This window comes from Felis catus, chromosome B3, assembly GCF_018350175.1.
Source record: "Felis catus isolate Fca126 chromosome B3, F.catus_Fca126_mat1.0, whole genome shotgun sequence".
Classification (NCBI taxonomy): Eukaryota; Metazoa; Chordata; class Mammalia; order Carnivora; family Felidae; genus Felis; species Felis catus.
In genome coordinates, this window is record NC_058373.1 from 121,626,782 (window position 1) to 121,648,014 (window position 21,233).

The 21,233-nt window shown below is 53.7% G+C and overlaps 1 long non-coding RNA gene across 5 annotated transcripts; it reads right to left on the reverse strand.

Moving 5' to 3' along the window:
• Window positions 1-881: 881 nt before the first annotated feature.
• LOC102902323 lies at window positions 882-19,272 on the reverse strand. 5 transcript variants are annotated; one of them, XR_006599830.1, is made up of 5 exons: window positions 18,899-19,272; window positions 10,268-10,434; window positions 9,837-9,995; window positions 3,717-9,498; window positions 882-2,059 (listed from the first exon to the last, which is right to left on the reverse strand). It is a non-coding gene; the product is annotated as an uncharacterized LOC102902323 (long non-coding RNA). The 5 variants fall into 5 exon arrangements; XR_002158813.3 differs by having other exon boundaries at window positions 3,717-3,855; window positions 18,899-19,255; XR_006599827.1 differs by having other exon boundaries at window positions 3,717-9,995.
• Window positions 19,273-21,233: the final 1,961 nt, after the last annotated feature.

Genomic DNA, 21,233 nt, shown 5'->3' on the forward strand with positions numbered 1-21,233 from the left:
ATGAACCTATGTTGACACATCATTATCACCCAACTACATAGTTTACATTAAGGTTCACTCTTAGTGCTGTACATTCTACGGGTTTTGATAAATATGGGACAATATATATCAACCAATATGGCATCATACCTCATGGTGTCACTGCCCTAGAAATCCTCTGTGCTCACCTATGCATCCCTCCCTCCCACCTAACTCCTGGCTACCACTGACCTTTTTTTTTTTTAATGTTTATTTATTTATTTTGAAAGAGAGAGCAAGCATGAGCAGGGGAAGGACAGAGAGAGACTCCCAAGCAGGCTCTGCACGGACAGCACAGAGCCCGATGCGGGGCTCAAACTCGCGAACCCATGAGATCAAGACCTGAGCCGAAATCCAGAGTCAGCTTAACGACTGAGCCACCCACACGCCCCAACCATTGATCTTTTCACCGTCTCCATAGTTTCGCCTTTTCCAGAAAGCCCTACAGTTCGAATGTATGTAGCCTTTTCCGATTGGCTTCTTTCGCTTAGTAATTGCACTGAAGTTTTCCCCACGTCTTTTCAAGGTTTGATAGCTCATTTCTTTTTAGTGCAGAGTAATATTCCATTCCTGGATTTACCACGGTTTGCTTATCCATTCACCTACCGAAGGACAGCTTGACTCCTTTCAAGTTTGGGCAATTATGAATAAAGCTTCTATAAACATCTGTATACAGGTGTTTGTGTGGACATAAGCCTCAGCTCCTTTGGGTAATACCGAGGAGCACGAGGGTTGGATCGTATAGGAAGACTATGTTTACCTTTGTAAGAAACCGCCGAACTGTCTTCCAGAGTAGCTGTACCATGTTGCACTCCCATCGGACATGAGCGAGAGGTCTTTCTGTTTTTAACTTTTTTTTTTTAATGTAAGCTTTACACCCCACGTGGGGCTCGAACTCATGACCTCCAGATCAAGAGTCACCCGTTCTACTGACTGAGCCAGCCAGGCGCCCTGAGTAAGAGCTCTTGATGTTCCACGTCCTCACCGGCATTTGGTGTCATCGGTGTTCCAGAATGTGGCCTTTCTAAGGGTAGCAGCTCAGTGTTGTTTTAATTTGCAATTCCCAAATGACATTGGATGCGGAGCATCTTTTCATATGCTTATTTGCCATCTGTAGGTCTTCTTTGGTGAGATGTCTGTTCAGGTGTTTGGCCCATTTTAAAAATTGGGTTGTTTGTTTTCTCATTGCCGAGTTCTTTGTACATTCTGGATAACGGTTCTTACTTAGATCTGGCTTTTGCAAATATATTCTCCCCATCTATGGGTTGCCTTCTCATGCTCTTGAACCCCAGCTTCTGAGCTGATGGTTCCAGCCCTTGACCAAGCCCAGAGGTGGTACAGGATCTAGCCTTTTGCACCCAATTCAGGACTCCTCCAATGGGCAGGCTTTGCTCTGGGTGCCTCAGGGGCTGGCAGAGACCTTGTCGGATGTGCACGTGGTCTGGAGGCCCCGCCCCATCCGATCCAGCGTCCTTCCTACTGCAGGGGGCTGCTCCCACTTACCTCTGTGCAGAACTGACTCTCAGGCTCTGTTAGTGCCGGGAGAAAAGAAGTCGGAGAGATGGGCCAGAGAGAGACTGAAGATGCCGTTTGTTTTAAGCTTATTTCTTTATTAATTTAAGTAACCTCCACACCCAATGTGGAGTTCAAACTCACAATCCTGAGATCAAGAGTCGCATGCTCTTCCAAGTGAGCCAGCCAGGAACCCCTGGAGGTACCGATTTAAATGGAGAAGTCAGGGAAGGTGCCACCGATAATGTCACCATGTCGAGCTGAAATCTGGAGCCATGACAGCACCCCACTGCAAAGGGGTCCAGGAGAAGGCAGGTCAAGTGCAAAGGCTCTGGCCTATGTGGCTGAGGCAGAGGGTGCCAGAGGACTGGGAGACGAGGCCACAAAGTTCCAAAGATTGCAATGGAGGCAGGCCATAGTCGGAAGTTTGGATTTATTCCAGATGGGGCGGGAGGCCACCGGAAGGTTTTCAGGCTAGAAATGATTCGCATTTTTAAAAGCTTGCACTGGCTGCTAGGTGGAGGACAGCCTACAAAGGAAAGAGCGAGAGGGGAAGCAGGGAGACCAGTTGGGCATTTTATGGTTTGGGTTAATATAAATATCCCAGCCTAACAGCATCTCCCTTGCAGAGGATCACGGGGGCCCGTTGCATAGAATCCCAGGCATAGGATCCCATGCACACTCACTGCAAACCCACACACACCTCAGGTCCCCCACACTCATACACACCCACAGCCTGTCCTGGACACAAGTGCACATGCGTGCATTCACGTTCCCCCACATGCACAGAGGCATACACGTGCTGCCATGCATGGCACCAGCAGAGACGTTTTCAGGCAAGTACACACACACACACACACACACACACACTCCCATTTACACACTTCCTTACACATGTATGAGATACTTTCTTTTCTTTCTTTCTTTTTTTTTTTATGTTTATTTTTGAGAGAGAGACAGAGCACCAGCAGGGGAGGGGAAGTGAGGGAGGGAGACCCAGAATCCAAAGCAGTCTCCAGGTTCCAAGCTATCAGCACAGAGCCTGACGTGGGGCTTGAACACATGAACTGTGAGATCGTGACCTGAGCCGAAGTCGGACACTCAACCGACTGATCCACCCAGACGCCCCTGAGATGCTTTCATCCACAGACACACATAAAGCTACACACATTTCTACACAGCTTCACATATGCACCATTTCGCATTTTCCAAAGAGAAGCAGGTCTGAGCAGGGGAAGTGGCTGGGGAAAAGGTGTGAGCAGGGGAAGTGGCCTTTACAAGAGGAGGAAATAATTGCAAACCGACTTAGTCACTGGAGAAAGAAAATGCTTGAAAGCCTGCTTTACCCTAAATTGTAGCTGATGGCTGGGTCAGCCAGTTATTAGCAAGACTGCATTAAAACCTTCATCCCCCAGGTTGGGGGCTCCCCTTAACCCCTACTTTGGTTCATCCTCATGCAGCCACTGTGGGCCACCTGCCCAGCCACTCGTCACATTAAGCAGCTGTCACTACACTCCTAGTGACTCACAAGACATTGGGGTGAGGGGACAGAGGCTGCTCCCTGAGGCCTGAGAAGCCCTCCCAGGATGGGGAGGGATGGGGGGAGCGATGGGAGAGAGGCCTCACAAACCTCAAGCCTCAGCGGGCAGAGGACAGGCTGGGGGTGAGGTGGGTGGGATGGGTGCTGCTTTGGGGAAATCTGAACTCCTTTTCAAGGCCCCATAGGACTCTACCACCCTCCTCCTACCACTTCCTGTCCGGCACTTTCCACTTCCAGCTCTGAGAGCCAGCCACAGTGACGCGCCAGGAGCCAGTAGCTCTTTGGACACACACCTTTGGATCTTTGCAGATGCTGCTCCCAAGACCACCTGAAACACCTTCCTTATCCTTCCAGACTCAGCTTAGAAGCCACCTCCTCCAGAAAGTCTTCCCTGATTGTCCCAAATCATCCTTGCAATTGGAGGTCCTTCCTGTGCTCCTGTCTAGCATTTACTGCACTGTCCAGCACCCAGTGTTATACTTGTCTGTTTCCCCATCAGGGCAAAGAACATGTCTGTTTGATGCATTGCTCCCTGGCACATAGTAGGTGCTGAACAAAGGGTTCTTGAATAAATACAAATTGCTCCTATGCGCCAGTGAAACTAGAAAGGAGATCACTTCTGAAAAAGAATCCTTGCTTCCTCTACCTTTTTTGCTACTCCAAGAGCCACCTGATGATCACTAAGTCTCCAGTTCACACAGTAGGACACCTGTGGCCATGCTTCTCTTCACCTCTTCCGTCTTCAACCTCCTCTGGTGTGTGTGGCTGGGATAACGCCAGGCCCCCTGGGTTGGGGCAGGAGATAATGGGGGAGATTTGGAAAGTGAGGTGACATGAGGCAGAGAAATTCAAGTTAAATGTACATAGTTCCCTATTATTTTCTATGGAGAGAGGGTGGTAGACACGGAGGGGAGAATCAGGCTGGGCATTTGGGGACTGAAAAGAGCAAGAGAACGTTCCCAGAGAAAGAAGACCTTAAACAACCCAGATAGGGCTGAAGCAGTTTGCTGATCAAAGGCAAGGGCCGGTCGGAGCATCGGCACTACTGAGGAATCTGAGATGTGCCAAGAGGGGTAGCTCGATGCCTCAGGACCTGGGCAGCACTGGTGGTCAGATAGGAATCCGACTTCCCCTCCCAAGAAGCAAAGAAATATAAAACTTGATAGCTATCACTCAGTGGGTGTTTACTACAGAAAAGGCAAGTGCATCCTACTGCCACTTCCCAAGCCACACCATGACAGACATCACTAATCAATCATGAGTGCACCCATCACCCCCAGGCCAGGATGAGAGGTCAGAATTCTTCACCCAGGGCTCCCAGGAGCCCTAACTGATCAGTTGGAGCTGGCACATTAAGGTAGACCCTTTTTGCCATCACTGGTGTCCTGAGTGCTTAAAAATTCGTCTCATTCAATTCTCACAATAAACCTATGACATCCATATGAACTTTTATTTCCCAGGTGAAGAACAAAGAAGGGTCAGCCTGGTTAAGACCTTGACCAAGTTCACAGAGCTACTAAGAGTCGGGCTGAGAATTCAGACCCTAGTAAGTCTGTCTCCAAAGTCCACGCTCTTGCCCTGTACCGTGCACCCTGCCTCCCCTCGGCATCTGGACCACCACGTTGTGGGCATTTGCTGGGGCTCTGTTGCCTCCCAATCTCCAGACTTCCTGTCCCATGTGAGGCGCCAGCAGGTAAGAGGCATTACCCTCAACTGGGGCAATTGAGGAGTCTTTCAAAAGGCACTATTTGCCTAGGGCGGGCAGTGCTAAAAGAAACCAGAAGGAATTCTGCAGACCTTGATGTGACAGGGAGGGAGGTGGCCGGAAGCTGAAAAGAGTGAGAGCTGCAAAGGAAAGAAACAAGGGGAAAAATACCCCGACCTCTCTCCGCCCACCTTCCCAGTCTCCTCCAGTGGGAGACCCTGGAAGCCAGAGGCATGGGATTTCGGCCGATGAGGCCCACACAGGTCAGCCTCCTGGACTTCGGAGCTGGGGGAAAAGATAGAAGGATGGAACTCTGGAGGGGCAGACTGAGAAGGCCATCCAGAGTGTTCCTTCCGTATTTGGGGAGATGGGGTAGGAATTTCCCTTCCTGAGGAGTATTCATGGGACAAGAGTCTGAATCCGAAGACCTGGAGGACCAGGAGAACCGATGGGGTAAATCCCAGTCCAAGGGCAGGAGAAGACTGACTTTCCTGCTCAATAGGCAGAGAGAACATTCTCCCTTCTTCCACGTTTTTGTTCTATTTAAGCCCACTAGCATTGGAGAGGGCAATCTGCTTTACTCAGCCTAAGGATTCAAATGTTAATCTTATCCAGAGACACCCAGAATAATGTTTGACCAAATATCTGGGCATCTCATGGTCCAGTCAAGTTGACACACAAAATTACCTGTCATCACACCATTGATGGCAGAGGGATGGTAACAGCAAAGGCATCCTAAGCAGGCTGCCCTGTGGCGTGACCTTGGCAACGACGCTGACTGCCTAGCATCTCTTGGATCCTGCTCACCTTCCAAGCTGGGACTCCAGCCTTCCCACTGATGCTGTGAGCAGCCCCCAATCCTTCCAGCAAATCTTTTCTCTGCTTGAGAATGTCAGAGTCCATTTCTGCCTCTTACAGTCAGCACCCTGGCTGGCACAACCACCCAGAACAGCGTGATGATGCATAGAGTGGTGACCCCCGACAGGTGCATCAGGAATGCATCAAGCGGGGACACATCCTCAGAGGATCCCGGTTCCCCTTCCGAATATCACGGCTCTGCCATTCATGAAATTCGGCAAGCTTGCTTTGAGGTCATTCGTGCTTATGGCTGAGCTGTCTCTGGGACACCCCAGGGGATTTCATTCTACCGCGGGTGCCCCACTCCCAGACATGGTTTGCTTTAGGAGGCTGACAGAAAATAGACCGCACTGCCCCAGGAAAAGACCCTGCCACAACCCATGTGTGGCTGCTTTGGAAGTCCACAGTCACGCACCAGATGCCCTGAAGGAATCCTCTGAGGGAAGGGCCCCTCTCTGCCCACTGGACTAATGCCCCCACCCCCTCAGCAGCCTCCCTCGGCCAGAGGCCTGGAGCTGAGGTTGATCTTGACTGACCTGCCCCAAGAAGTAGCCAGTTGTGTCACCGCCTCCACCTCCCACCCCATGCCGAGGATTCGGATGTGTCTCTGGATGTTCAATATTTGCTCAGAGAATCAGAAGGGAAGCAAAGCGAGAACCATCGAGGTGACAGGCTGGTGCCTGCAGTTCCTGGGCTGCACCAGCCCCGGGGTTTCCAGAGAAGGCAGGAGGGGCCGGGGGCAGGCTGGCACAGAGACCCTCAGCCCCAGGGACAGCCCAAGGACTAACAGGAGGGGACCGAGTGGGGTTCAGAGATCCAGGTGGCTCTGCTCCCCCACTCCACACACTCCCTCCAGGGCTCCATTCTGTGGGGTCCGTACATGCACATGTCAGCACCAGGGTCCCACCATTCTGCAGAACTGATGCATCAAGCCCGGGGCCAGGGCGCATGTAGCCACCAGGCTGCCGTGAGAGCCGTGCGTCCATGTCTCTTGCCCTCGGGAAGCCTAGGGCTCGTGGGACACAGCCACACAAGTGTACTCGTGAGACACTGTAGGGAAGCCCAGGCATGTCACAGGGGGGCCTTGAACCAGCTCCTCTCCCTGAGACCCCTGACCTTCCTCTTCCTCTAGTCCCGTGAGTCCCGAGGACAAGCCTGTGGCTGGCTCCCAAATGTCTTCCTGCACCTCTTCCCCCTGTCCTCACAACAAGGCTGGAGAGAGATCCCGGGAGGTGACGTGGGGAGACCAGGCTGCCCCCTTCCTGCCCTCTCACTGTCCCAAATACACTGTCTGTCTCTTCCCTGGGGTGTCACTGGACTGGCCAGCAGCTCCCAAGTTCTTGGAGGACGACCCCTTCTCAGGCCAACAGGGCGTGCACCCTCTCCTGGGAAGCGGCGGGGCAGGGGGGTGGGGGTGGCCATCCGCCCCCACCAGGGTCTTGCACCAAGTACAGCTTGGTCGTACTGCTGATGGTGCACAGGAAAAGACCCCTGCCCAGTAAGGAGGCCAGGAATAGAGGGCCATTGGCCCGTGCTCCAGGGACCTCAGACTTGAGCCTGGCTGTGGCTGGGCCACCTGTTGGTCCCCCCTTGTCTGTGGCAGCTGAGCAAAGGGGGGGCCTCCCACGGCAGGCCTGCGCCTTTGCCCACACTGGCCCCTGCCTCACTGGTCTTCCCGACATCCCCTGGCTGCCCACTTGGTACTTGGCTCCAGGCTGCCCAGGACAAGGGGTTTCTAGGCACTTGTGAGCCTCTCTCTCCCCTGGAGTCTGCAGCTCAGGAGGGATGGCTTGTGCCAGGAGGGGGCGGGGGGGGGGGGGCCGGCCAGGGCCGGGAGGGCCAAGTGCAGGAGGGGCAGCCTTTTATCTCGGCTCTGTAAGGCAAAGCCACCCCCCGCCCGAAGCTGGCCGGCATTGGCACGCACCATAAATCTCCAGGATGCCGCAGCTGTGACTGGATTATTTATAGTTCCCGTCTTACATTTCTAACACGAAAATATCACACAAAGGGAAAGGTAATGAAATCTCACCTCTCCTGCACGTCCCTCACTCCAAACTGCAGGGCTTTCCAGAAGCCCTCGTGGCTGAAGGAGGGATGAGAGAGGCCCGCTGCCCGCACCCCGCCCGCCTCCCTCCCTCCTTCTGTCAGTCACACGCACATTTCTCCTCACCCACCCCTACATTTGCTCTCAGACACATTCTCTCACGTTTTCTTTCTCTCACACATACGTTTCCTCCCAGATGCACAGACAATTCTGTTCTCTCGCTCCGCTCGCTCCCAGCTCGCCCCGCCTGAGCCCTTCCCATCCCCCAGACACGCCCCACACCTCCCTGCCCTTTCCCTGTCCCCACCGCCGCCATCCCCGTCCCCCCGTCGGCGTGACTAACTCCCCTCAGCTTGTGTATTTGCTTTTTTGCCTTGTCAATGAAGATGCTGGCACATTAATTACCAGGTCTGTCCTCTGCGAGGCCTGTCAGTTCCTTGTCAATAGAGGGGGGAAGTGTCAGCCTACATTCATCTTGCTCTGCCTTTAAAACACCCACGGGCATTGCCTCCACAGGGAGACCCGTTCTGGGGCACACGGCAGTGAGGACACTGGTTCCTGGGCTTGACATACACGGACATACAGAAAACACAGGTCCCAGAACACGCCTCTCACTCTGCGGGAGGCAACACCTAAGGATGTGCTCTGCAAACTGGATGCTGGGCCTGGGCGGGGGTATTTTAAGGTACAGAGGATGAGAGGTCCCTCCTGCCTCCTGCATTACTGCCTGGCAGTGTTAAGTAGGATGAGCCTTGTGCGACACTGTCCCACAGGCACAAACCGGAAACTCTGGAGCCCTGGGCAAGCTTCCGTGGAGAGTCAAGGCCCAGCCCCTTCCCTGCCTGGCCCCCCGGCCCCACCCCTGGCGCAGGCCTGAAGAAGAAAAATCAGAAAGCGACACTTCATACTGTAGCCCAGCCTGACATGTTCATGACTCACTTCTATCCAGACGTCACAGTGACTGGGGACGCCCGCGCTCGCTCTCTCTCTCTTTTACACACACACACACACACACACACACACACACACACACACACACTCTTGTGCTGGGATAAGGGAAGTCTGCCACCCTGGGCTGGGAGTCAGGGGAGGGGACCTGGGGATAGAAACCCTGCAACCCACCAACAGGGCTTGGACGCCTCCTTTTTTATCTTAAAAATTCAGCTGGCTTTTTGGGTTATTCACTATAACATATTGGCTGCATTAAAAAATGTCTTAAATGACTTATAATTAAAATTTCATTTTTTTCTGAAATCTTTGCCTTACATTGACCTTCCTGGAAGTTGAGTCTCAAAAACGCTTTGGCTTTTCCGAGAAACACAGGGCACAAACACCCCAGTGAAAGATCGAGGTAAGGATATGGAGTATATATCTATGGGGTAAGGATAAGAACAGGGGCTCTTGGGTTTACATCCTGGCTCTCCCAAGCATTGGCCGTGTGACCTTAGCTAAACCACTTGCTTCAGAACCTTGGCCTGTAAAATGGGTGTGATATTACTACCTGTCACATGGAGTTTTTATGAGCATGAAATGCATTAATATACACAAAGTGCTTAGGACAGCAGCTGACATGATACAGATGTTTGCGATTATTTTTCTGTAGAAGACCAACACAAAGCCACCAAATCAACTGCAGCGACTGAAATTAGACATCACTCCTGCCTCCTTCCTAGGATGTGCTTCTGCCCTCGGCCTGTGCTGCACACCCAGCTCCTGGCCTCTGTTCATGCATCTCTGTGTGCCAGGCGGTCGGTTCACAAACGTTCTCCTCTGTTCCAAGGGCTATGCCTGGACTGGCGGCTCAGTATTACAAAAGACTTTCTAGAGGGGGAGACAGACACATGCAAACAACATGGTACGGACCACGTTCCGAACCGAAGACCCCCCACGAGCAAATGTCATGCTTTCTTTCTAAGAGTCACTGCCCGGCTGTGGGGGCCAGCGGCAGGCAGGTGAAAGCGGTGTGTTCAGTAGAGTGTGATTATGATGATACTGTCTAGCGGCCTGGAACATTCTTGCCTCGTGTCTACATCAAGTCTCTTCTTTGATGTCACCTCACCTGCAGGGCCTTCTAGAACCACCGGGATAAACGACAACACTCTTCCCCAACCTGTCAATCACTATCCCCTACTTACCCTATTCATCTTCTTAGCACTTACCACCACCTGACATATTTTGACATGGTGTATTTCTTTGTTGTCGGTCTGCCCCACCAGAGTGATATAAGCTTCCTGAGGACAGGACCTTTGTTCTGTTTCCTCCTGAATCCCCCGTGTCTGGAGTAAAAATTGGCAGGTAAGTAGATGGTCCATAGGTATCTGTGAAATAAAGAAGCTGTGAGCAAATCACCCTTTGGTGTCTTGACTTTCCCTTTGAAGCCCCACTTTTTTTTTTAATTTACATTTATTTATTTATTTATTTTTGAGAGACAGAGGGAGACAGAGCACAAACAGGGGAGGGGCAGAGAGAGAGGAGACACAGAATCCGAAGCAGACTCCAGGCTCCGAGCTATCAGCACAGAGCCTGACGCGGGGCTCGAACCCACAAACCGTGAGATCATGACCCGAGCTGAAGTCAGACGCTTGCTTACCCGACGGAGCCACCCAGGCGTCCCGATGAAGCTCCACTCTTACTCGCCAAATGGGGAAACTCTAACTTGAAAGTCAGTAAGATCCAGGGGCACCTGGCTGGCTCAGTGAGTCGAGCATGCCTTTGATCTTGGGGTCGTGAGTTCAAGCCCCACGTTGGGCGTAGAGCCTGCTTAAAACAAACAAACAAATAGGGAGAGAGAGAGAGAGAGAGAAGAGGTAAGACATGATAGACCTTTCATTCGTTGAAAGAAATTCAGCTGAGACCAAACCCACTTTGCACTCCCTGCTGCTTAGGTGATGGGGCGCTGTGGTCACAAACATTCCACGCGCTCCGCCCTGCGGCTGGTCCATCTGGTCCTGGAAATGATGAACCCTGGCTCTGCCATGTTCGAGTGGGTGACTGTCTGTGGGCATGGAGCTTAGGTCTGGGACTGTGACTTTTGGGATTCATGAGGACTTACCTGAGAGTCCCTAAGAGGGCTCCAGAATCAATCAGGTGGTTTGGGCAAGCTCAGGACCTCGGGAATGCCTGAAGATAGTCATGCAGGAGTTTAGGTTCTGAACCACTGAGCCAAGTGACAGATCTAGAATGGCAGGTCAGGGCCCAGGCTGGGCTGTTTCAGGACCAGGCAAGAGCAGGTTAAGAGGGCGTCCCAGGCAGGAGGTGCGGTCAGGGTGGGGTGGAAAGCCTCTCATCTGTGTGCTCACTCTCTGCAGCACCACTAAAAGGTCCTCCCTTGACCTCTGTGCTCCCAGCTATCCAGGCGCTGGATGGCTCCCTCAGAGAGAAAAATTTACTTTGGCCAAATCTTCTTCCGGCTGAGCCCAGGGAAGGGCTAGAAGCCTGATGGGGGGCAGGGGGGAGGCCAAAATTCCAGTATCAGGGAGATTCATCATCAGACCCGGAATGGCTTCATTCCTGAGTCATGCTTTCCTACAGACTTAGAGCACCTCCCAGCACTCATGTATTCCACGAAGGGTGGTTTCTTATCTTAAATGGTGGACAAGGAAGACCTGGAATTTCCCTCTCGCTGCTCATGAGCTCCTACTCACCTGTCAAGACCCAAGCCAAAGTGCCCAACCTAAAACCGAGGTCCCTCCATTACCAAGCCGTGTGTTTGTGGAACTCTTCCTCATTAAGCTGAGCACATCAACAAGGACTTTGGCTTATTTATGACCACATTCCAAATGCTGAAGAAATCATGATTGACTAGAAGACCCCATAAAGCAAGGACAGGCCATGCTTCCTGACTGAGAATGCGATTATATCTCTCATTCCTCCCAAATAACCCAAGCATCTGCGCAGCTGAGGGGGGCAGGATGTTCCTGTTTGGCAGGGACTGTTCCCAGTTTTGATGACCTGCCTCAACCAGATGGGTATCTCTTCCAAGTTATCATGTGTACGTACCCTGCAGGGGGCTGAGGGAGATGGTTACATAATCTAGGAAGAGTGCATCAGCCGGGAGCAGGAGGGCCCTCCTCTTCTAGCCATGGACCCCTGGCTCCATTTAGGCAGTTTCCTTCTATCCTCCAATCGCCCCACAGCTACCAGGCTCATTGGAAACAAGAATCCCTGACATGCGTACCCAGGCAGCTTTCCAGACACGTCAGAGAGCCCCTCTTTGGGGGGAGGGGACTCTTGGGGGCAGAATCAGCTCGGAAGGGAATGTGGCCGCTCCTATCTGGCAACAGGCCCTGGGGCCCTGCGCTCTGGAGGGTCAATTGGTGCATTCCACCCCTGAGCAGTGTGAACACCTGTCACTCCCCCAGCAACCCAGGCAAAGTGAGGTTCTTGATACGCCAGGGCACAGGGGACAGCCCCCACCTGTAGCCTTCCCCCTGTAGCTCAGGAGTCTCAGGGCTCTGGGGCACAATCCACATTACCAACAGCCTCCCAGCCTTCCACTTGTCACTCTCCCAACCAGCCACCTGCACTAACCCCCACACTGACTCTTTCCTTTAGGAAGATAACAGCATCAGTGCATGGCAATCAACAATTAGAGAGGACCTCATAGTTCACGATCATCTGGTATCTCACTTGATTCCCTGTATCCTGCTTTGAAGGAAGCACCATTCTTTCTACCTCACAGAACAGAAACTTGACTCTCGGAGTGACTTCTCCAAGATCACTAGTACAGAAGAAATCTGAACCCCCTTCTATCTAATCCCAAAGCCTGAAAGACTTCTTTCCAAGCACCCCATCTGTGTATTTTAGGGCCTTTTCTGGGCAAGCACTTGGTGAGGAAGGAAACACAGCCTAATCAATCCCCCCCAGAACAATGGGGACAAAGCTAGAACCCCCAAAAAGGGCAAGAGAGCAAAAGACACACATGTCAAGCTGCACTCTTAGCCCATATCGGCAACTCCTCTTTGCCAAGCCTTACCAGAGTGGCGGTCTGCCAACACCAGCTTCAGAACGAGGACCCGCAGCCCCTGCCCTCCCCAGGGAGACTCCAGACACCTGGCTCGAAACACACAGCCCAAGACCGCAGGCCATGGGACAAGGGGCTGGACGTGTGCGGCAGGACTCAGACCGCGCCGTGATCAAGCACGTGGACCTACAGCATGAAGCCCTGGGTTCAAATTCCAGCTCCGATCGTTTCTAGTTGGGTGTCCCTGGGCCTCAGTTGCTTCCCCTGTAAAAAGGCGGGATAGCAGTGGCGCTGTCAGGGGCGCTGTAAGGATGAAACGAGATCACGCAGACTGCTCACTGCAGGCTGCAGCCTTCAGGCTGGGTTGTAAGGTTGTGCACTGCAGAAGCAAGGGCATAGGTCTGGAGGCAGGCTCCAGCCGGAGCATGGCTGCTTTGAAACCTTGAGCCCAGCGCTTTGAAACTGTGACTCCAGGGCTCATCACTGGGATGGAGGTACTCCCAAGGTCACAGTCATGTAGGGGAAACGCCCTGCACCTGTAAAGTGCCCCAAATCTACTCATTCCTTCCCTTCTCTCCCCTGGAATGTGAAATTGCCTGCAGAAAACAGCTAACCTCTGGCGTCGGTTTGTTATCCAGAAGAACACATGGCTTTGTATGGGCGAGACACTCGACAAATAAATGAGTGTTCCCTTGGTGAGGGGAAAGGGGACAATGGATAGGCCCAGGGTGCTGATTGGGTGGAGGACAGCTGAGCAAGAAGGCAGGGAGGGTAGCAGGCAGGGGACTCTGGGGGAGGAGCAGACAGGGGTAGAGGACTGTCCTCTTGACTCACTCAGGGAGAACGGAGGACTGAGACAAGGCCAAGAGGGCTTTGTTCGACCTGCCATGTGTCTGCTGCTCACCTTGTGGAAACCACCTGCTCTTTTCTTTCTATCTAGGCCTGTTTTCTCTCTGCAGAATGGAGTGCTCTAAAAGGCCCCTCCCACTTAGAATTTTCTAGGATGCTCGGGATCCTCTTTCTCTGGGGTGCTCCCTGATTGTGCTTGAGGAGGACTGGCCTTGCTGCTTGTGCATCGACTCCTGCCTCACCTTCTCTACCTCCTACCACTGCACCCTCCTCGTCAGACATGTGGGGTTCATTTGTAACCAGAGTTTACAAGCAGGATCTGGAAAAGCCAGTCTGCAGAAGTCCCAGCACTCGATGGCTCCCTCCCCCACAGGAAGGACGAGGAGTGGCTCAGGGCAGGGAGACCTGCCTGACAGGTGTGGAGTGCAGGGCAACAGGCCTAGGGACTAACACAGCCCAGCCCAGCCGTCCTTGGCCAGCTGGAGGACTGGAAGGGGGCCCGGGCTGGCTCTGGCTGCTCTCTAGTGGGGAGGAGAGGGTGCACCCCACCCCCCAACCCGTGGCAGGGGCGGAAGTGGAACCTTCTGGGCTTTCCTGATGTCACCTCCCCAACAGGGGCTGATTGGCCCTGGGCTTCCCTCTCCCCTGGGGAAGTCTCTGGGCAGAGTGACCCAATGCCCTGTATTGCAGGCCAGTCCTCTGTCCGGCTCTGGCACAGGGGAGGGGGCAGGCGAGGCCAGGTTGCCCAACAGACAGATTAAGCGTGTGCTTAGGGCACTGGCAGTAAAAGGGCATCAACAGTGTCCTGGTTTTCGTTTGGTTTTTTTAAAGGGCTGATTCCTAGTATTTCAAAAATAGCAAGGAAGTAGTCACCCTGGGAAAAATCAGAACTTTGTTGGACTTCCTCACACTAATTTTAAGGTTTAGAGTGGTCTTTATTTTGAGTTTGCATGGAGATGAGTGGGGGAGGTACACCTCAACCTCTCAGCTCTCTGGGCTGCTTAAAGGTCTTAATCCAGCTCAGGGTAAGTCAAGGATCAGAAAAGGGGTGGGGACAAAAGGGGGTTGAAAAGGAGGCGGCATGTGACCTCAGGCCATGGCTCTGTCCCCAGGAGGGGGAGGGCCTGCGGAAAGAAGGCTCACTGCTATTATACAGGGAAAGCTGGGCTAGCCTAGACACCATGTGCAGAGGAAGGTCTGCGTTCCAGTGGAAAAGGTCTCGGGAAACTAGGTTGTGCAAAGGTGTGGGGAGGGTGGAGCAGGGTCCCTCAGGGCCCCGGAACTTGTCCTGGCAGCCTAAAATTCTGACCGCTGGACCAGAGCTGGGATTTGTTCTCCCTATGGGGGCCACTTTGAAGGAAGAGCTGACCACCCATTTCCTGGAAGATGGTTCCAAGGATGGCAGAGGGGGGCCTCAATGCCTCTTCTCCCACAGCGGGCTAGAGCGGGAGCATGTTACCCTCAATCCAACTGCCCTTCTACCCCAACCACACACTTACCAGCAGACATCAGCTAAGCACCAGCTATGAACCAAGTACTTTCCATACATTAGCTAATTTAACCCTCGGACTGTGATGTGGTCACCCTATCCCCATCCTATAGATGAGGAAACAGGCTCAGAGATGTCCATTACCTGCTTAAGAGCACACAGCTGCCTGGTGGCAGAGTGAGGATACAAACCCAGTTGTCTGACCAGCGTGCTTTACCCAATACCACAAATCTTACCCCTACCCCAGGCCTCTGGAGGGACAGAGACACAGGCTGCCTTCCCCAGCCCCTCTGGCCTGGCCATGAAGCTCTCAGCTTCTGTCACGTGCAGATGCGGGCCCTCCCAGGTTCATTATGGGCAGGGAGACCGCAAGCACCCCAGGGCCGAGAACCAGGACAGGCCACATAATTAGCAGGGCCCGTGCAAAATGAAAATGTAGGACCCCTTGCTCAAAATCATTAAGAATTTCAAGATGACAACAGCAAAGCATTAAACCATCCCTTTCAAATCTGGGGCTTGGTATGACCCCCCAGGTCCATGCTCCTGAAGCCAGTCCTGCCCAGAACCCACACTATCCCCGGAACAAACTCCTCCCGTAACTGGGGAAATCATGCAGCCAAGTCAAGTGGGTTTGATTTCAAGGAGCCCTCAGAGCAAAGGTCTTCGGAAGCAAATCCTCCGCTGGCCCAGAGGCCGGGCTTCCCATCCCCAGGTGCACACAACCCCAACTCTAATCTTCTAGGTCGCATGTGCATGTAACCAGGGATCTGCCCATCAGCCCACAGAGCAAATGCTGTCCCAGAAGGAGTGAGGCAAGTGATCCCTGAGGACATCTGAGGGTGCATGTTATGGAGCAAAGGGGCGAGGGGGGCTCTACCCACATTCCTCTTCTAATTAATTCTAGCACCTCTTCCTTCACCTGTTTCTCATTCCATGCGGGAGACACCCTCTTTCCTCGTCTGACCAGCATTTAATGAGCATCTAGGTACTGTGCTGAGGCGTCAAGAAAAATACTAATAATTTCACTCCAGAACAGTGCCTGGCCCCTGCCATTCTTCGATGTTTGTAGAAGCGGTAGAGGGAGCTTCTGCAGGATGAGTGTTAGCATCCTCCCCACAGCCTGGCAGGTAGGCATCACTGCCCCTCTTGGCCTGGGAGGATGCTGAGGCTTACAGTCACATGCAGAAGGTCCCACAGCGACTGAGCAAAGTCCCGACGGCTTCTAGTGCAAGCAGCATCCAAAGCTGCCAGCAGAGAGCCCTGTCTGACCCAAGAGAGGGCCCATAAATAGGCAAACACTTTACGAGAAGCCCTCCATCAGCCCTGTGCTGGCTTCTTCCCTCTGCTCCCAGTGGAAGAGGCACCCAATCCTGTCGCAGGTGAGTCCCTCCACCTGCGCCTTCCCTGTCCCAAGCCCTTCTCTGAGCGTTTTCCGGGCATTTACACATATAATCCACCCAGCAGCACTACGTATTAGGTATAATTCTCATACTTATCTTCCTGGTGGGGAAACTGAGGGACAGAGGGGAAAGCAAGTAAACGGAGAAGCTGGGATACAAACCCAGGCTGTCTGGCTCCAGAATCCACGCTCTGGGCCATTACACATCTCTGGAGGCACCCTGCCTGGGTTCAACTCCCAGCATACCGGCAGCATCACATGGTAGCTTTATAACCTTGAGCAAGCTACTTAACCTTTCTCTGTCTATATCCTTCCTCTGTAAAATGTGCATAATAACATCACCTACCTCCTAGGGCTGTTGTGTGGACTGAGCAGGTTAGCATCTGTAAAGCACTTAGACCGGTGCCTGGCACATAGGAGACACAATGTAGATGGCGGCTATTTTAGTAGGACTCTTCAGTACCCTGCACTGCTTCTCCTGATGTCTCCTCCCCTCTTGGGGGCTGTCACTCATTCATTACCATCCCCCTTCTGGTATATTCAACCACTCCTTCTCCACTAGATTTTCCCTATAGATGTGCTTATGTCTCTCTCAGTGTGCACCAGAGAGACCCCACCCACCCGCCCCTGGCTGCCAAGGTCTCCGCTTCCCTTCAGGGCCAAGACTCTGGGGACAAGCTGGGTCTTCCGCTGCCCCTGCACTTCCCCCCACCTCCATCCTGCACATATTGCTCTGGTTAGGGTCTCCGGGGACCTCCCTGCTGCCGAACTGAACGGACACCTTTCCGGCCTGATCTTCCTCCATCTAGGCCAGCACCCAGCCCTATCCACAGCATCTCCTTTGGCAGGCAGGACACTCTTTCCTGTGGCTGTCCTCCCACCCCTCCGGCTACTCATCTCCTCCCCCAGCCCTGGAAGGTGAGTGCTCCCAGTATTCCACAGCCTTGTCATTCTGCCCGCTTTCCCTCAGGGACCTCTTGCAAACTCACGCCTCCGATGCCACCCACAAGGAAGACAACCCCTCTTCTGCTCCTGCCCAGACCTGTCTGCAGAGTCCAGACAGGCAAGTCCACCTACCTACCTGGCATCGCCCCCCTCCCCAGTTGGCCCGTGGCACCTCAGGCAGTGTCCAAAAGTGACCAGACCTCTTCCCCTAAACCTGCCCCCATGCTGCATTGCCTGAGGGCTAGGCCAGCCTTCTTCCTTCCTCTGCCTGTCCCTCATGCACCTGAGTGCATCTCGCACTGGGGCCTGCCTTCCCTCCTCCCAACATCTCTGAGCCCCTCCCTATACCACTGCCCTTCCTTACTTTGGCTTCAGCACCTCCTGCTTGGATCCTACCATCGCCTTCTAGCTGGTTTCCTAGCCTTCGTTCTCTTTCCCGGCTAATCTAGTTCTCACGCTACTGCCGGAAAGTAAATCAAACAGCAAATCAGACTGTGTCCCTCCGCTTGCACTTTTCAAAGGTCCTTCAGGATTAATTCCAAGCTCCTCAGCTTGGCTCAGGAGGTCCTGCTTGTTGGACCTCTCCCCACCCACCAGCCAAACCAAGCTAACTCCTTGCCCTTCTCCAATGGAACCGTGATCTCCTGCCTCCTAGTCCCCTTCCCCCCCCACCTCTCTCCTTCCTTTATAAGCCTGACCTTCTGGAAGGGGACTTTTCCAGTGCCCCAGATGGGACAGGCCCCATCTGTGCTCCTGAGGCCCCTCGGTCAGAGCACTTATCCGTCCTCTGCCCCTCCCAGCACTGGGGGCAGGGGCATGCGAGGGAGGGAGCACCTGGGCCAAGCAAGAGTAAGGGCAGCAATACTGCCAACATTCATCGAGAGCCTTGCTGACTTGCATTATGTGTTTTAATTCTTCCAACATCCTTGTGAGGGGTAATCCCGTTTCACAGGAGGACCCTAAGGCCCTGAGAGATCAAGCAACTTGCCTGAAGTTAACAGCAGAGCCAGGATTTGAACCCAGACGTTAATCAGTCGGTATCTGTTGGGCGATGAGAAGCACTGAAGGAGAAGCAGGAGGACTGGGGGAACAAAAGGAGAGGGTGCAGCCTTTCAGAAAAGCAACAGCCTGGGCTCTAGGTGTCTGCCACCGCCTCTGCAATCCTGAGGGAACAGGAGCCCTGCTTCAGGCACTCAGCCTCAGTGTGGAGGAGAGAGAGCCCTGGGAAGAAGTCACCGGCAGGTGGGACAGGAGATGAAGGGATAAGGAGGCTGCAGGCTCTGACTCAGCTGCTTCCCAGGGAGAAGGGCTTGACCTGAACCATGTGGAATTAAGAAAAGTTGGTGCAGGCTGTCAGAGGCCCTCCCTTTCCCCGGGGCGCTGGAGGCAGCCAGCGGCTTTGGCTGGCAGACACCTGCTGACCCCTTCCGCCTCTGTGGGGGAGGGGCACGGCGGCCCACTGGTAGGAGCCGGTTACGTGTAGGCTGTGCCTGAGGCTGACCGGGGGCTGCAGGGTGCCAGCTCTCCCAGCCTGGCTGGGGCTGGCCCTGCCTGCCAGCTGAGTTGTTCCACTCACCCAAGTGGCATGGAGATCCTTCTGGGGCAGGACGGGGCTGGAGCCGGAGAAGCTGCCTCCGGGCAGATGGCCTGGCCAGGTAGTTTAACTGCCTCCCCGTAATGGGGGGGCAGGGAGCCCACAGCTGCTCTTGCTCTGGGGTCCCCACCTCTTCCCCTTTTCTGTCCTACCCTGGGGAGCTCCCCGGACACCTCTCTCTCCGTCCCCTAAATCGATCCTAATGCTAGAGGGCTCCCTCGCCCCCAGCGAATTGGGCTTGTTGGCAACTCCCCGAGCCAGGAGTCTCGGGCGTCGGTCGCCTGGCCCTGGCCAGACAGAGCACTGCGGGCCTACAGCTCCAAGCCGACGAGGAGGGGAGGGGCGAGTTTGTAGGAGGTGGTCACGTGACCGTCTGGGCCGAGACCCAGGGGCGCAGAGTTAATTCCTTCGCGTTCACGTGGCCGGCATTCCACAGCTGCCTCTCCCGGGGTGCTGGCCGCCAGCGTCGCCCCGGCTCCCCCAGCGACCCAAACCTGTTCTCCGAGGCAGCCGGACCCCCTGGAGTCGCGGCTCCTGAGCCACCAACCCCCGTGGCCTGGATTTCAAGCGCTCAGTCCTTGCGACAAAAGCCAGGCCTCCCTGGAAGGGTTTGCGTTGGGGAAGAGTGAGGCAAGAGTGAGCCTGGGAGGGAGCGTGGGGCTAGGGGAGCGCGAGGTTAGCCTCCAGATGGGAGAGGAGGCCCGAGGCCAGGCAAGGGCAAGTTACTTACAGCTCTGGCCTTCGGTTGTGTTGTCTGGAAAATGGGAGTGATAATAGTACCTACTGTGGGTACTTTCCTGTCCCCGGAGAGTAATGCAACAAGCAGCCATAATAAAAGAGAAATAGTATATGACAATGCCTGGCCGGCTGTCTGCTCCAAAGGTGTACTCAATAATGTTCCTCCCTTGCTTTCTTTTAGCCACAGGTTCCTGGTCTGTCACCTAGGGAAGCAGTTGAGCCAGCTTCACCGAGCTGCCTGTGGTGGGTGTTGGGAGAGGAAGCACACTGCAGGGGATACCTGGCCTCCATGGCCACTGCCCCACTTCTCCCCACCCCCATTCCCTCCAGAGAACCCCCTACACGACACAGGGGAGCCCAACACATCACAGTGGTGCAGGTGCACTGGGTGTGGGCCAGGGACACACACACACACACCCTTTGTCCAGAGCCTGTGAAGAATAACAGCTAACCCCTGGCTGTGGGGTTAGGAGACACCCCAGACTCAGATACCCCTGACCCAAGTCCGGCTCCTTGCCTTGGACCTTTCGTCTTGTCTTCGGCTTGTCTCGGTATGTACCCCCAGAAGATACATATTATAAGCCTTAACTTCTTTGTGCATCTAATACTGAAAGTATAGCCCAAATAACTGCCCACAATGCTTCCCTTGGGAGAGCGGGACTAGAGACCTGGAACGGGAAGGAGAGTGACCAACTTTTCACTGAGCCTCTTTTCGTGCTGTGTGATTTTCTTTTTCTTTCTTTTTCTTTTCTTTTTTTTGTAACCATGTACATGTCATATCCTTTTAAAAATTAAAATACCCTACCCCTGGCAGAGGGAAATTGTGGAGCCAAGGAATCTGGACTTTATCCTATAGGTAACAGGGAGCCAAGGGATGTTTCTTAGCAAGGGTGTCAGATGTGTTAAAGAATTGACTACTACGGAGGCGTGTCCTGGAGTGAGCAGCGACTACAGCCAACAAGAGACCAGCTGGGGGGGTTGGGACACTCCGCTTGAGTCTGGCCTGAACCAGGGACCCATTAATTGGGGGTCCACAATCTGGTGCTCACAGAGAGGTATGCTTTCCTGGATCAAACCCCAACACTAAACACAGACTTCATAGAGACTGCACACAATCTCTTATACCTTATATCAATCTCTGATTCCTGAGACTCCAAAAGAGACAGGACAACCAAGCCAAGCTCAAGAGTTCATTGCCACTTCTTTTCCCCTAACTGAAGCAAGAACGCCAGGGAAGATGGTGGCTCATAAGGCTGATGTTCCACATCAGAAGCGATGTGCCCTAGAAATTAGAATCCCCATTTGCTTCCTGCCCACCTCTCTGTTCAGTCAAAACTGAGACAGAGGTGTGCTCATTCTTTAAGTTTGCAGGTAGCACGTGGCTGAGGGAGACTGGAGAACAAATCTTACTCTGACTGCACATATTGTCTGAACAGCACCACTGCGTGTCCCGAAAACACTGAGCCCAAGAAACGCCCTCTCCTAGGGCCTCCCGACAGCCCCTGCTGTAGGCAGTCTTGCTCACTGGCACTGGCCAGGCTCACACTGAGACTCTGGAAGATGAAAGGGGGCTGAGGGA